Consider the following 16614-nt stretch of genomic DNA (forward strand, 5'->3'; position numbering starts at 1 on the left):
GTAAGAGATAGAGTATGGGAATATTCCCTTTAAAAAGTGAAACTAGGGGGGTATGGCTGATGTGGCAAGGCAAAAAATAGGGGTCATCATAGCCTTTGTCTCCCTTAAGCCCAGCTTTTTAAGCTCTAATCCCTTAAAATCAGGAATCCGTTAGGAGGCCCTTTTTGGGTCCAAAAAATTCCTAATGCACAATCGAACTTTCATGGAGATGGCACGATGCATGTTGAAGGCAAAGGGTTTTCCCAATACATTTTGGGTGGATGTAGTGAACATAGAAGTTTATGTCCTTAATTGGAGCTACACAAAGGCACTTAAGGATGTTACACCTCAAGAGGCCTACTCTGGTAAGAAACCTTCAATTTCTCATTTCAGAACATTTGGTTGTGAATGTTATGTGCATATTCCAGATGCATCTAGGACCAAGCTGGATGCCAAAAGCAAGAAGTGTATCTTTCTTGGATATATTCAAGAGTTGAAGGCATATTGACTCTATGATATAGAGGCAAAGAAGATTGTGGCTAGTTGAGATGTGGTGTTTGTAGAATAGCGACACTCAGTGGAGGAACGAGGTTGGTCCACTCTATTATCAACCAAAGAAATAGTCCACAATGAGCCCAACCCACCAATCAGATTTATTCTCAAGGAGGAGGAGTTTTCACAGAGGATGAAGACTCTCACGCATCACAACAGCCTGCTGCTGCACCACAAGGAAAGGCACTTCCTGTAAGATTCCTCCCCAGCCTCTCAAGATATCCAGCATCTTTCCCTGTAATCAATTCCCTCTTCAGAATTATAAGAGATCTCGTCTCTACCTGTTTTGACATAGAGAGAGAAAATATTCTAGAGAGAGAATATTCATATTTTTAATATTTTTGGATAGAAAATTATCTCATCTTATTAAAATAAGTTCCCCTGAAACAGAAATTCAAAAAGAACTTTCCAATGTGCAATTAGAATTAATTGGAAATGGGTATAAAGGACCTTAGCCTAAGGGTCTAGATTTTCAGAAATTTTTGGATTATGGTCCAATTATGGTTCCTATGGGCCAATAGCATCAATCCATGTGTAGGGAGGAGATAAATCCTATTTGTAAAAGAAGATATCAAAAAATGAGTAAATGCTCACATAAGATGAAGAGTTGAATATGTACAAGGTTTATTAGGAAAAAACTATGAGTAATATCAAAAAAATGAGATAAATTGAGTATCCAAAAATGAGTAAATGCTCACATAAGATGAAGAGTTGAATATGTACAAGGTTTATTAGTAAAAAACTATGAGTAATATTAAAAAAATGAGATAAATTGAGTATCCAAAAATGAGTAAATGCTCACATAAGATAAAGAGTTGAAAATGTACAAGGTTTATTAGTTAAAAACTATGAGCAATATTAAAAATATGAGGTATTTTGGGTATAAACATTCCATTTTGACACATATGTAAGGAAGGGGAGTCCATTAAAGGAGGTGCATATTTCACATGCTTGAATGAGTTTTAAACTCAAAAATAATGTGATATTTTTATCTCTCCTCTCTCTTGAACCAAACCAAATCAAAAGGGAACCAAACCGAATAAAAAAGGAACCAAACTAGGTCCAAATCTAGTCCAAATTCAACCAAACTAAAATTAGAAAATTCTAGAAATCAGTTAGCTTTGGTTAGAGCCTCCCTCTCTTATAAATAGAACTTGAATCCTTTGAAAAAAAGGAGGAGAATTTTACTATTCTAGAACTATGCTGAAATAATGCTAATATTTACTATTCTCTAAAATTCTCTCCAATTTGTAAGAAATTGGAGCTTCCCTCTTTCTTCAATCTCCATTGGTGGATCCTTCAACATACTAAACCAATTGATTGGTTGGGGGCCTCTACCGTGAACAAAGAATCAAGCAATTTGTAAGGTAAGTGTGGTGAATTTTGATCTTTTCTATATTTTCTCAATGTTTCTCTCTTCTCAACCCCTCTCAAGCTTGAGAAGCTTAATTGAAATGGTTTTTTTTGAATGCTATTGAAGTAATTAATGAATGATAGTAAAGAATTACATAAATTTCCATTTATGCTTAATTCTAATGATTTTTATGTAATATCTCTCTCACACTCAAGAAATGGTCATACTCATGACCTATTCTCAATCCAAATGAAGCTTTTCATAAAGGTTTTTCTTAATCCAAGATTAATCTATGCTTAAGACCAAATTAATGGCTTTCTCTATGCTTTTAGTTTATGTATTTCATGAATATTGATAATTCAATCCATTATGGATTAATGATCCAATTGGGGATCATTCTAATTATTTCCTTAGTGATAAGCTTCATCCCTTAGAAAAATTGAGATTTATCAGTCATAGCAGCGGAGCTATGGCAAAATTTTTATAAAAATTACGCATAAAATAATTTCATTCAAAGCATGAAAAGAGGATTTCCTACCATATTCTAGGAATTATTATCCTAGATTAATTGAAAGATATTCATTGTAATCCTAGAGAAATTGATTTTTATATTATGCATAATTGATTTTCATGCATAGAGGTATACATAGAAGATGATTATTTTATTATAAAAGAGTTACTTTTAGCATAATTGAATTTCATGCATAGAGGTATGCATAAGAGATGAATATTTTATTATAAAAGAGTTACTTTTAGCATAATTGAATTTCATGCATAGAGGTATGCATAAGAGATGAATATTTTATTATAAAAGAGTTACTTTTAGCATAATTGAAATTCACTCATAGAGGTATGCATAAGAGATGAATATTTTATTATAAAAGAGTTACTTTTAGCATAATTGAATTTCATGCATAGAGGTATGCATAAGAGATGAATATTTTATTATAAAAGTGTTACTTTTAGCATAATTGAATTTCATGCATAGAGGTATGCATAAGAGATGAATATTTTATTATAAAAGAGTTACTTTTAGCATAATTGAATTTCATGCATAGAGGTATGCATAAGAGATGAATATTTTATTATAAAAGTGTTACTTTTAGCATAATTGAATTTCATGCATAGAGGTATGAATAAAAGATAATTATTTTATTATAAAAGTGTTACTTTTAGCATAATTAAATTTCATGCATAGAGGTATGCATAAAAGATATGGGAAGTGATAAGATGTGATAAGATGCACATGAGATGAGTTAGGATGTGATAAGATGAGTTAAGAAGTGATAGGATGTGTATGGGATGAGGTAAGAAGTGTATGTGATGGGATAAGATGTATATGGGTTGTGATAGGGTGAGAATATGGATGTGAATGTGGATGGGTATGTATGGATGTATGCATGTAGATGTGGATGCATGAATGTGGATGTATGGATGTGAATGAGGATGTGGATGTGGATGCATGGATGTAAATGTGGATGTGTATGTATGGATGTATGCATGTAGATGTGAGTGTGAATGTGAATGTATGGATGTAAATGAGGATGTGGATGTAGATGCATGGATGGGATGTGGATGTATGCATGTAGATGTGAATGTACGCATATAGATGTGGATGTATGGATGTGAATGTGCATGTAGATGTGGATGTGAAAATAGATGCATGGATGTAGATGTGGATGTATGGATGTGAATGTGGATGTGGATGTGGATGTATGGATGTGGATGTGGATATATGTATGGATGTGAATATATGTGATGTAAATATATGTGATGTGAAGGAATCTGAAGTGATGAGATGGAAAATGATGTGATGGGATGAGTACACATATAAATGGAATGTGGAATAAGTAATGTGGATTGATGAGGGATAATGTGGAAAAATGAGAGTTTATATAGAAACTGTATTTGTAAACTGTTTGTAAATACTGTTTGTAAATGGCTGTTTTATGTCAAGAATGCTGGGAAAGCATTTTGACCATCTTGTGATTAAGGTCGTGGAGACCTAACTGATAAAGTTGCAACTGCTGACGGAGAGTCAATGGTGGACATCTCGCGTAGCTAGGTCGGCCGAGGTCTTGACCAGCCTCGGTTCGATTAAAATGGTGAGCTTCCGGTACGGTGGATGAGGGACCAAGGAAGTGGCCTATGAGTGAAGCGCTAGGTCACCTGCGAAGGATCCTAGAGGGTGCTGACCATACGGTGCTCGGGCTCTGGGTCACCTAGGATACCCACGCGTGCGTCGAGGAAGATATTGGAACAAAGAGTAAGAGTTGTTTTCTGAAACCGGGCATGGATCTGGTTGATGTAACTTCCCATGCATTTTTACTCTCTCGGCCTTGACTTTCTGACATGTCAGACTTTCTGACATGTCAGACATTGACGTACATGATTAAGTACATCCTTTTTTAGTCCAGGCCAAAAGAAGCTTTTCTTCACAGACATGTAGGTTTTCACGAAACTTGGATGTCCTGCAATAAGGCTATCATGGGCTTCATTCAAAATTTGACCCTTAGTTTCCTCATCATTGGGAATGCATAGCCTGCGATTATAATACATAATTCCATCATCCAGGCTGTACCCCAACTCCTGTGGAGTTGTGCTTTTCTGCATAAGTAGGGTAGCAATAGGGCCAAAGAATCTATCCTGCATGATCTTCTCTCTTGCTTCAATAATCAAAGGATTTGACACTACAGTAATTGCAAGCAAGGAGGCTTTTCTACTGAGGGCATCTGCTACCACATTTTCTTTGCCTGGGCGGTAGTTGATTTCAAAATCAAATTCCTACAGGGTCTGCATCCACCTTCTTTGGCGTATGTTAAGATCCTTCTAAGTGAAGATCCACTTTAAGCTCTGATGATGATCTGTCATCAAAGTGAATCTTTGACCCAGTAGGTAATGTCTCCACAACTTCAGGGCATATACTACTAAAAGTAGTTCAAAGTTGTGGACAGCATAATTCCTCTCATGCGTTCTGAGTTTTCGGGATTCATAGGCCACTGCATGACCTTCTTGCATGAGTGCACCTCCTAGGGCAAAACCACTGGCATCAGTTACTACCTCAAAGGGTAGAGAGAAATCTGGCAACTTCAGAACGGGATTGGTTACCAAGGCGGTCTTTAGCTTATCAAAAGCACTCTGGCACTTGGCAGACCATTGAAACGGGGTATTCTTCTTGAGAAGATTAGTCAGGGGGGAAGCTATGAGAGCATACTTTGGTATAAAAATTCTATACCAGCCAGTCAATCCCAAGAATCCCCTGACTTCTTTCACTGTTTTTGGTTTGGGCCAGTCTATGACTGCTTGGACTTTTGCGGAATCTGGAGAAATTCCATCTTTGGATACTAGAAAGCCCAAGTATTCAACATGGTCGACAGAGAAAGTGCATTTGCTCTTTTTTGCAAAGAGTTGGTGCTTCCTTAGAATCTCAAGAACTTTTCTGACATGAGCTTCATGGTCAACTGCATTCTTTGAGTAAATCAGAATATCATCAAAGAAAACAAGAACAAAATCATCCAAGTATTCTCTGAGAATGTCCTGCATTAGGTGATTGAATGTAGCTGGGGCATTTGTCAATCCAAACGGCATGACAGTGAATTCATAATGCCTATACCGAGTATTGATGGCTATCTTCGGGATATCTTGCTCATTAATCCTAATCTAATATAATACCCTGATTTGAGATCTATCTTTGTGAAGATCTAGGCTCCACTTAGCCTGTCCAGAAGCTCATCAATTCTGGGGATAGGATACTTATTCTCTTAACTGTCAAGCTGATTGAGACCTTTGTAGTCCACACAGAGTCTTAGCGTTCCATCTTTCTTTTTCTGAAAGAGAACTGGCGCACCCCAAGGTGAAACACTGGGTCTTACAAACCCTTGTTCTAACAGCTGTCTAAGGTGTTCCTTGAGTTTGATGGCTTCAAGAACTGGCATTTTATACGTGCGCAGGAGGCTACTGGCTGAGCTCCGGGGGTCAATTCTATCTCATGATCTACTTCCCGAATCAGAGGCATCTCAGTTAATTCTGCTAGGAATAAATCATCATAATCACTTAACCATTCAGTTTCTTTAGCTTTTAACTTTGAGTCTACTGGTTTCATTTTGACAACATAAATGAGCTGCTTCTTTCTCTAAGTCCTTTTAGTAACTTAGAAGCTTTTACTAATTGTAGACTTGGGGATCCTAAAATTCCGGTTCCTTGAACTTTATTTCCATGAAGGTCACGGAAGGAAATGGTTCCATTATGACAATGAATGTCAGCTTGATTTTTGTGGAGCCAATCCATTCCAAGGATCTCGTCAAAAACTCCCAAAGGTATAACTCTAAAACTAACAGTCAATTAAATTCCCATCTAGATTGAACTGAATACGATCTGTCTCAAGGTGAGTGAAAAGAATCTTCTCACTGGCCAATTCAACTTGCATAGGTTTTCCTGATTTATGTTCTAAGACTAGCTTACGCAAGCATCCTGGGGAAATGAAAGAATGAGTACTGCCTGAATCAATCAAAAGCTTAAACGGCTTACCTTGATACTCAACTGGAGTATGGATTACTGAGAATTGGCGATTTGGCCCTTGGTTTTCAATTGCAACATAAATCTGTCCTCTTTCCTCTTCCACTACCTCAGCTATTGTGACTGCTATGGCTGCTGCAATCTGAGGCGGAACTCTTTCTCTTTGGTTGCCCCAGTTCTGGGAAGGAGTTCTTAGACTACTCTGGACAGAGGCAGATGGCTGAGCTAGAGTTCTCCTGGGATTTCCCTGATTTGGGTGAGACGGCGGACCCTGATTTGTTGACTGATACAAAGGGATTGGTTTGTGTACTCTAGGTCCTTGACTTCCCTGTCCCCTCCTTGACATGGCAGGATTTGGGCAGTCTTTCAGCTGGTGACCAAAACCCTCGCATCCAAAACACCAGTTCTCACTTTTGAGCTCGTTCCTCTGAATCCTTGAAAGAGGTGGGGCTCCTGAGAAAGTGTTCTGGGGGGGGGGGAAGGGTCTTCCTTCACTTCTGAATCTTCCCACATCCTGATTCTGAGTTGGGCCTTGCTGCCTCTTTGGGGGTGGAAAGTTTGAAGTACTTCTCGGGGTTTAGAATCTTTTAAAATTAGAGGGTGCAGGCTTCGACGGGACCTTAACTACAAAGGCTTTGGCCAAGTCCTTTTCCATTCTTCTTGCTTTGGCCATTAAGACAAGTTTGGCATTCTTTACTAAGGTGTCCAATGGCTCGTTCATTCCTCGAATGGACCTGGCCCCATCAGCTGCTCTTCATCCAATTGTGGAGAATATTTGAGGAGAAGGGCAAAAGCTTGATGGTACTCTTCAATTGTCTGGCTATCCTGCTTTAGTTCCAAGAACTCATTCATTTTAGTTTCAAGGAAGCCCGAAGGACAAAACCTCTTTCTGAGGTAAGTTTTAAGATTGGTCTAGGTCTGGGTATTCTGGTTTAGACGGCTAGTCAGTGATTCCTCCAAGCGACCCTGGCCGTTTCCACAATCTTTAACCTGGCGAGAGCCATCTTGCTTCTCTCATTGTAGCCAGTTACATCAAAGTATTCTTCCATAGCCTCAATCCACTTTTTCACTACTTCACCTAACTGCTCCCCTTCACCATTGAAGGGACCAGGTTGGGATCTATCCAGTGCTTTTCAAACATCCGGATCTAACTCTTCATCATCGGTTAGAGGATCCGGTTGCCTTGCACGGGCCGCGTGCCTCATGACTCTGACAAAACGAGATTTTTGTTAGCTTAATTTTGACAATAAATTTATGATTATTTAATTTTTGAGATTTATCTTTAAATAGATAATTATTTCATCATACTTCTTGAACAAGATTAACCATACTCACAATCATGAAAGCAATTTGGTTTTTTTTTTTTTGCAAAACCTCATTTATTATCAAAAGTTTTCGATATATACATAGAGCATCACAGCTCCAAAGTCACTACCTCCTCAATCGCGTACGCATAAAGAAGCGAAACTGCGAAGGAGACATGCCATGGTACACACGATTCATTACAGAAAGAGGTGCTGTAATTCTACTTCTAGGGATAAAGCGGCTAAGAAGCCTAAAAACTCGGCATCACTCATTCTGAAGTTCCTGGGTGAATGATTAAAGAGTTGTACATGCTGAACAAAACCCTAGCCTTATCAGAATCATGGCTAAGGAAATATTTTGCCTGAGCCTCTGACGCTAATTGGTACTGATATTAATACATCGTCCTCCAAAGAACCACATATACCGACATCGCTCTACAGGATCAGGAAAGTAAAGACTCTCAAAATGACATGCCAGTCTCACTCTGCTTACTCGGGTCGTAGCAGAGTTGATGACGTGCTCAAATGCAAAGGCTATCATATCTTGACCCTGGAAGAGTTCAGGAATGCAAGATAGATTCGGGGTATCCATCTATAAATTTACAATTCAATTTATGAGTTTTTAATTTTTGAAGTTCATTCAATATAATATTAACAAGTGAAAACATTATTTTCCAGATTTACTTTAAAATTTTAAGCAATTTCTGTTGCTGTTATGTAAATTTACAACAGCGCTCTAATACCAATTGTGGGATCCCACTGCCCCCTCTGCACACCGGATTCTCGATAGCTGGCAGCAGAAGCAGCTCCCTCATGCGCGGGGCAGGGTTTCCCACTCGGGGCCTCACCCTCGAATGTCTGGGCAGCATGAGACTAAGCTGGTGGTCATTCTGAAAACTGAAACCGGGAAAATTTTTCATGCCTGGAAAACGGGGACGATTCCACCATTTTTATTTTCTTAACGAATTTTTCTAACAAAGTCAAGATACTGCACTAACCTTCATCTGAATAAACGAGATAGAAGGAAAACTATTACAGACTTAACTTGAAGGGATCAACGATTTTTTCCTAATTGAATCAGGCACAGCCATTGATCTATTCATTTGAGAAGTCTTCACGCTTTTATTTAACTACTCGAGTTCTAAACGTATTCCTATTAATCAATTTTATTATTAAAACTCTACTAATTCTAGCCATCCGACCCATGGGTTAGCCACCGCCCAACCACCACTGGAATTGGTAGAACCAGACAAGTACTCACCCACCCATAATTGAATACCTTTCTTAACTTTTGCTTTAGAATACAAATACACACACACTCCTCTTTAAATTTTAACTTATAAAACAATCCATTAACAAACAATTATTGGTTACAGATGTCATAACTCAAAATTTCCATTCAATCCTTGTTTCTCACAAAAAAACAGTATCACTTTGGGCTCTTCGTTGAGACCAGCTGGTCAGCCAACGAGATTCAGTAACAAATTACAATAAACATTGGTCCATCATATAATATATATCTTCCACGACATACGCATGGGTGTCCTAAGCACCGCGAGCTCGTGCATCGCCTGGTCAGAACCCTCCAAGATCCTCCTTAGGTGTCCTGGCACTTCGTCGGCCCTCGCCCATCGTACCGGAAGCACACCATTTTTCACCATACCAAGGCTGGTCAAGACCAGGTTTTTGCCGCATGAGCCATCCTTTGAACACTCCCCGCCAGCTGTCAACCGAACTTCCCTTACAAAAACATATATACCAAATTCTCCCTCTAGCATTCTGGCATAAGACAGTCCTTTAAGAAAACAGGGTTTCTATGCATTTCATTTTTGATTTTCTTTTGAATTTAATGAGTAATCTTAAATCCATATCCCAATACTTTTAGATTGCAGGTCTGAATTCCAATAGAATTTCATGAATTCTGTAACCTTGATCCTCAAAGGGTCTTAACTTGATTTCAGATTCGGTGGGTGATTTGAGTGAATTTTCCTGAACTGATCACATCGTCTTTTCTTGAAAAACTGACGAAGGAGTTATGTCTTGGACATAGTCTGATTCAGGGTTTGAGTCTGGAAAGGTTCTCCCTGAACTATCTTTCTCGAAGGGTAATATTTCAATTACTACTTTACTGAATTTCATTCATTGAGTATTTTCTTAACTGAATTCAAAACTAATCACGAATTCGTATGAGGAATAGATTAATCATTTATCTAAAATTCCGACTTCGATAGTTTTTCTAAGTTTTCTCATTACCATCCTAGAGAATATGAAACGGTAGAATTTTCTCTCACAGAGTATTTACTTATTCATTTACCAATATTCATGGGATTTAAACATAGGATTAAAGAGAACTCTTATTTTGATATAAAAATTATGTATGCATCTATTTATGTCTAAAATCCAACTTCTATGGAAATAACACTTTTATATAAAAGAAAATCCTTTTATGCATAAAAAACCAATTTTTATAAAAGTGACACTTTTATAATTAAAAAAAAATATTTTATGCATCTATTTATGCATAAAAATAAATTTTGATGAAAGTAACACTTTTATAATAAAAGAATCTTTTATGCATAATAATCAATTTTGATGAAAGTAACACTTTTATTAAAAAAAATCTTTTATGCATCACTTTATGCATAAAAATCAATTTTGATGAAAGTAACACTTTTATAATTAAAAAAATTCTTTTATGCATAAAAATCAATTTTGATGAAAGTAACACTTTTATAAAAAAAAACTTTTATGCATCTATTTATGCATAAAAATCAATTTTGATGAAAGTAACACTTTAATAATAAGAAAAATTCTTTTATGCATAAAAATCAATTTTGATGAAAGAAACACTTCTATAACAAAAAAAAATCTTTTATGCATCTATTTATGCATAAAAATCAATTTTGATGAAAGTAACACTTTTATAATAAAAAAATTTCTTTTATGCATAAAAATCAATTTTTGATGAAAGTAACACTTTTATAATAAAAAATTATTTTATGCTTAAAAATCAATTTTGATGAAAGTAACACATTTATAATTTAAAAAAATCTCTTATGCATCTATTTATGCATAAAAATCAATTTTGATGAAAGTAACACATTTATAATTTAAAAAAATCTCTTATGCATCTATTTATGCATAAAAATCAATTTTGATGAAAGTAACACATTTATAATTTAAAAAAATCTCTTATGCATCTATTTATGCATAAAAATCAATTTTGATGAAAGTAACACTTTTATAATTAAAAAATTCTTTTTTGCAGCTCTTTATGCAAAAAATCAATTTTGATAAAAGTAACACTTTTAGAATAAAAAATGAATTCTCCAATATGCATCTTTCTATGCATAGAAATTAATTCTAATGGAAATAACACTTTTATAATAAAAATATTTATAATATGCATTTTTCTATGCATAAAATGAAAATAACACTTTTAGAATACACAAACGATGGGGATTACCCTTTTTGACTAATAAAAGATAAAACTTATTTCATAAAATTTAAGAAAATTTTGCCATAACCTCCTTTGTATGGCTGACCGTTTTTCAATTTTTTTTAAATTCTCAAGTTACTTAGAAATTATCCCAAATGGTTTAAAGCATTCTAAACTAATCAAATTCCACTTTTTAAAGAGAAACAATATGAAAAGTTTAATTCTAACAATTTGATTACATATCTAGGATAAAGAAAGGTTGAATTCAAGAATGAAGAGAGGGGGAAAGCCTTTCCAACAAGGCATAGCATCATTTTTCATTTTAAAGAAAACAAAAATTAGAAAACCATTAAATGGAATAAAGAAAAAGTAAGATTTCTAGCTTACATGAATTTTTGTGAGCTTTCCTTTGGCTTGAGGGTTTGAGGGATCTACTCTTGTTTGCAACAAGAGTGGCCACCAATTCTTTTGAAGAGGAAATGGTCAAAAACTAATGAATTATCAATAAATTCACTTTTTTTTGGCTCTGGGGAGGAGTAGAGTAACAGTGCATAAAACACTATTAAGCTTCTACAAAGGGAGAGACTTCTATTTATAGGAAAAAGTGAGCTTCTAACCAAGCAAACTGATTCTAGAACTTTTGACCATTTTTGGGTTAGTTTAGTTCACTTTTTGGATCCAGTTCTGAATTAGGAGAGAGGAGAGATGAAATATCTAATTTTATTGATTTAAAATTCAAAAGAAATGATGGAAAAAAGGCGCCTACTTCATGAGGGGGAATCCCCACTTTGAGGTGTCAAAAATTTATTTTTTTAGTACTTCCTTTGGTTCTTAGTCCAGGTCCTTAGTCCACTCTTCATCATCTTTGGTTCTTAGTCCAGGTCCTTAGTCCACTCTTCATCTTATGTGAGTATTTACTCATTTTTGGGGGGATTTTCTTTATTTCTTCAATTTACCTCCTCCTCTCTACATTTGGATTAATCTTATTGGTCCATAGGAACCTTAATTTAAAATTTTCAAAAAATCTAGACCCTTAGGATAAGGCCTTTTGAACAGATTATAATTTATTTCTAATGCACCTTCTGAAATTCTTTTTGAACTTCTGTTTCGGGGGAATTTATTTTAATAAGATGAGATATTTTTTCATCCAAAAATATTTAAAAACTAAATCATCTCTCTCTAGAAGATTTTCTCTCTCTAGGCCAAAACAGGTAGAAACAAGATCTTTTATATTTTTGAAGAGGGATTTGATTACAGGGGAAGATACTGGACTTCTTGAGAGGCTGGGGAGGAATCTTACAGTAGGAATCCATCCATCCAACCTAACCCCCCAACCGGCCCATGGGCTAGCCAACCGCCCAACCATTGTATTGGTGGGATCCCTCTTTATAAAAATTTAGTTGTGTTTTGTCCCGGGTACCGGGGAAAAGAGTTCCCAGGTCCCCTAGCCGGCACTCATGCAAAAATATTAAATAGACACACCACTTACGCACCCAATATGAAATAATGGATAAGGATATTATATTTTTAAATTCAAAATAATTTAATAAGGCTTAGAACTTTGAACTAGGGGACTCCTTGGTTCACCCACTGTCCAATTCTAATGCAACTTAGAAATTTATGATTAAAATTCTGTTTCACGGGATCACTTCCTATTGACTAGAAGAAAATACTTATCCAAAAATATTTCAAATTTTTATAACCTCTCTCTAGAATATTTTCTCTGTCTAGGCCAATTACAAGGGAAAACAATGCCTTCTTGCATTCTCAAAAAGGGGATAATCACAGGGGACTAAAAGGAGAACTTATACATCTTTAGGGGATGAGGAGGAACCTTACATCCTCTCCCACTTGAAAAATGCGAAATGTCCTCATCTTGCAAAGTGGGAGTAATCCTACTAGTTGATCTTCTTTTTCCCAAGTGGCGTCCTCTAAAGGGTAGAACTTCCACTTGACTAATTATTCTCTAAGGACTCTGTTCATGAGAGCCTTCTCTCGAACATCTAGGATATCTTCGGGTTGGAGTTCCATCTGACCTTCAGTCTGAGAAGTGAACTGTTCATCATCTAGTACATGACTCTGGCTGGGTACATACTTTTTAAGCAAACTGACATGAAACACATTATGTACCTTGAGATGGGGAGGTAGAAGTTCATAGGCTAGATCTCCTACTTTCTTCGTAACGGCGTATGATGCATAGTATCTAGGAGACAACTTTTTGTACTTCCCTAGAGATAAAGAACTTCTTTTGGGTCGTACTCGAATGAAGACCATATCTGATTCTTCAAACACTCTCCCCGTTCTCTTCTTATCAGCATACTACTTTTGTCTATCCTAGGCAGCCTTAATATCTTTGCGGATTGACTGCATTTGCTGCTCCATATCATCTAGCATCTGTCTGGACATCTCGACCCTGATCAATGGGTTGGACCAAGTTAATGGTGTGAGGCAATCTTGTTCGTACAGAGCTTTGAAAGGGCTCATCCTGATACTTCGGTGATAAGAGGCATTATAAGCAAACTCAACTAGATGTAAGTAGCTTAACCACTTTCTGGGTTCTCTGCCACAACATGACCGAAGGATATCTTCTATTACTTGGTTCACTCTTTCTTTCTGGCCATCTGTCTCAGGGTGATAGGTTGTACTGAGATCTAAGAAAGTTTCCACTGCTTCGAAGAATACAGTCCAAAACCTTGACGTAAACTTAGGATCTCTATCGCTCACTATCCTTCTGGGTAAGCCATGCAACTTGAAAATCTCCTTGAGGAAGACTCTGGCAACATCCACTACTGTGTAGGTTTCTTTTACTGGAATCAGATGGGCAACCTTGGTTAGTCTATCAACTACCACAAAAATGGAGTTGTAACCTGATTGCACTGACAGTAGTCCAGTAACAAAATACATACTGACACATTCCCACTTCATCTGTGGAATGTCTAAGGGATGCAGCTTTCTTGGCATCTTATTTCTTTCTACCTCGACTCTTTGACATGCTAAACATTGCCGCACATGATTAAGTACATCCCTTTTGAGTCCTGGCCCAAAAGAAACTCTTCTTTATAGACATGTAGGTCTTTATGAAACCTAGATGTCCAGCTATCGGGCTATCATGGGCTTCTCCTAAGAATTTTTCCCTTTGTTTCCTCATCATTGGGAATGCATAGCCGATTATTTTAATACATGTATCCTTCGTCCAATCTATACCCAAGAACTCAACTCATTTCTTGAGGAGTCTTGCTTTCCTGCGCATAAGTAGAGTAGCAATAGGGGAAAAGAATTTATCCTGCATGATCTCTCTCTTGCTTCATTGATCAACGGATTTGACACTAATGTTATTGCAAGCAAGGAGGCTTTCCTACTGATGAGCGCATATGCTACCACATTTTCCTTCCCTGGTCGGTACTTAATCTCAAAATCAAATTCGTGCAAGGTCTGCATCCACCTTCTTTGATGCATGTTGAGATCCCTTTGGGTGAAGATCCACTTCAGACTTTGATGATATGTCATCAAGGTGAATCTCTGCCCCAAGAGATAATGTCTCCATAGCTTTAGAGCATAAATTGCTGAGAGTAACTCCAAGTCATGGGGACAGCATAATTTCTCTCATGCGTTCCGAGTTTTCTGGATTCATAGGCTACTGCATGACCTTCCTGCATAAGTGCACCTCCTAGGGCAAAGCCGCTGGCATCAGTTATTACTACTTCAAAGGGTATGGAAAAATCTGGCAATTTAAGAACAGGGTTAGTTACTAAGGCTGTCTTCAGCTTATCAAAAGCACTTTGACACATAGCAGTCCAATGAAATAGGGTACTCTTCTTTAGAAGGTTGGTCAAGCATACCTGGGTATAAAGATTCGATACGACCTGGTTAATCCTAAGAATCCTCTAACTTCTTTCATTGTCTTGGGCTCTAGACAATCTATGACTACTTGGATTTTAGCGGGGTCAGGAGAAATCCCATCCTTAGATACTATAAATCCCAAGTATTCGACATGGTCAGCAGAGAAAGTACACTTGCTCTTTTTTGCAAAGAGTTGGTGCTTCCTTAGGATCTCCAGGACTTTACGCACATGATCTTCATCTACTACATTCTTAGAGTATACCAGAATGTCATCAAAGAAGACAAGAACAAATTCATCCAAGTATTCTCCGAGGATATCCTGCATGAGGCGATTAAACGTGGCTGGAGCATTTGTTAATTTGAATGGTAATTAAATTCATAATGCCCATAGCGAGTATTAAAGGCTGTCTTTGGGATATGTTGATCCTTGATTCTGATCTAGTAATATCCAGATTTGAGATCTATCTTTGTGAACATTTGGGTTCCACTTAAAACCGATCTAAAAGTTCATCAATCCTAGGGATAGGATATTTATTTTTGATTGTGATTTAATCCTCTGTAATCAATACAAAGTATTAACGTTCTCTTTCTTTTTCTAAAAGAGAACGGGCGCACCCCAAGGTGAAACACTGGGTCTTACGAATCCTTGCTATAGTAACTATATTAACTACTCTTAAAGTTCTATGGCTTTTGGGACTGGCATCTTGTATGCACGCTGCTGGGCTATCGGCTGAGCTCCGGCGGGGGCTAGCTCTATCTCATGATCTACTTCACGAGTTGGAGGCATCTCAGTCAGCTCTTCTGGGAATACATCAGTATACTCACTTGGGCCACTCAGGTTCCTTAGCCTTGGATTTTTTGTCTACTACTGGATTCATTTTAACGACATAGACAGCTTGCTTCTTTTTGAGTCCTTTTAGAAGCTTTGACTAACTATAGAACTGGGGATCCGGAAATTCTAGTTCCTTGAACTTGATTCCTATGGAAGGTCGAGGAAAGAGATGGTTCTATTGTGACAGTGAATGTCAGCCTGATTCTTATGGAGCCAATCCATTCCAAGGATTCTGTCATAGATTCCCAAAGGTAAGACTCTGAACTGGCAGTCTGTTACATTCCCATCTAGATTAAATTGAATACGGTCTATCTCATGGTGTGTGAAAAGAATCTTCCCACTGGCCAATTCTACTTACATAGGTTTTCCTATTTTCTGATCTAGGACTAACTTACACAAACATCTTGGGGAAATAAAAGAATGCGTACTGCCTGAATCAATTAAAAGCTTAAAGTGCTTACCCTTGTACTCTACTGGAGTATGAATGACCGAGAACTGACGATTCTACCCTTGATGTTCAATGGTAGCATAAATCTGTCCTCTTTCTTCCTCCACTACATCAGCTATTGTGGCAACTCTGGCTACTGCTGTCTGGGGTGGAACTCTCTCTCTCTGGCGTCCCCAATTTTGGGAGGGGGATCTAAGACTACTCTGCATTGAGGCTGCACGCTGAGCTGGCATTCTTCTGCCCTGATTTTGACGAGAGGGACTTGATTAAATTGATACGAAGGGGTCGGTCTAGGACCTTGGCTTCCCTGGCCCATTGACATAGAAGGAGTTGGGAAGTCCTTGAGCTAGT

Source organism: Cibotium barometz, chromosome 45 (assembly GCF_041138505.1).
Source record: "Cibotium barometz isolate CiBa-2024 chromosome 45, ASM4113850v1, whole genome shotgun sequence".
NCBI classification, from domain to species: Eukaryota; Viridiplantae; Streptophyta; class Polypodiopsida; order Cyatheales; family Cibotiaceae; genus Cibotium; species Cibotium barometz.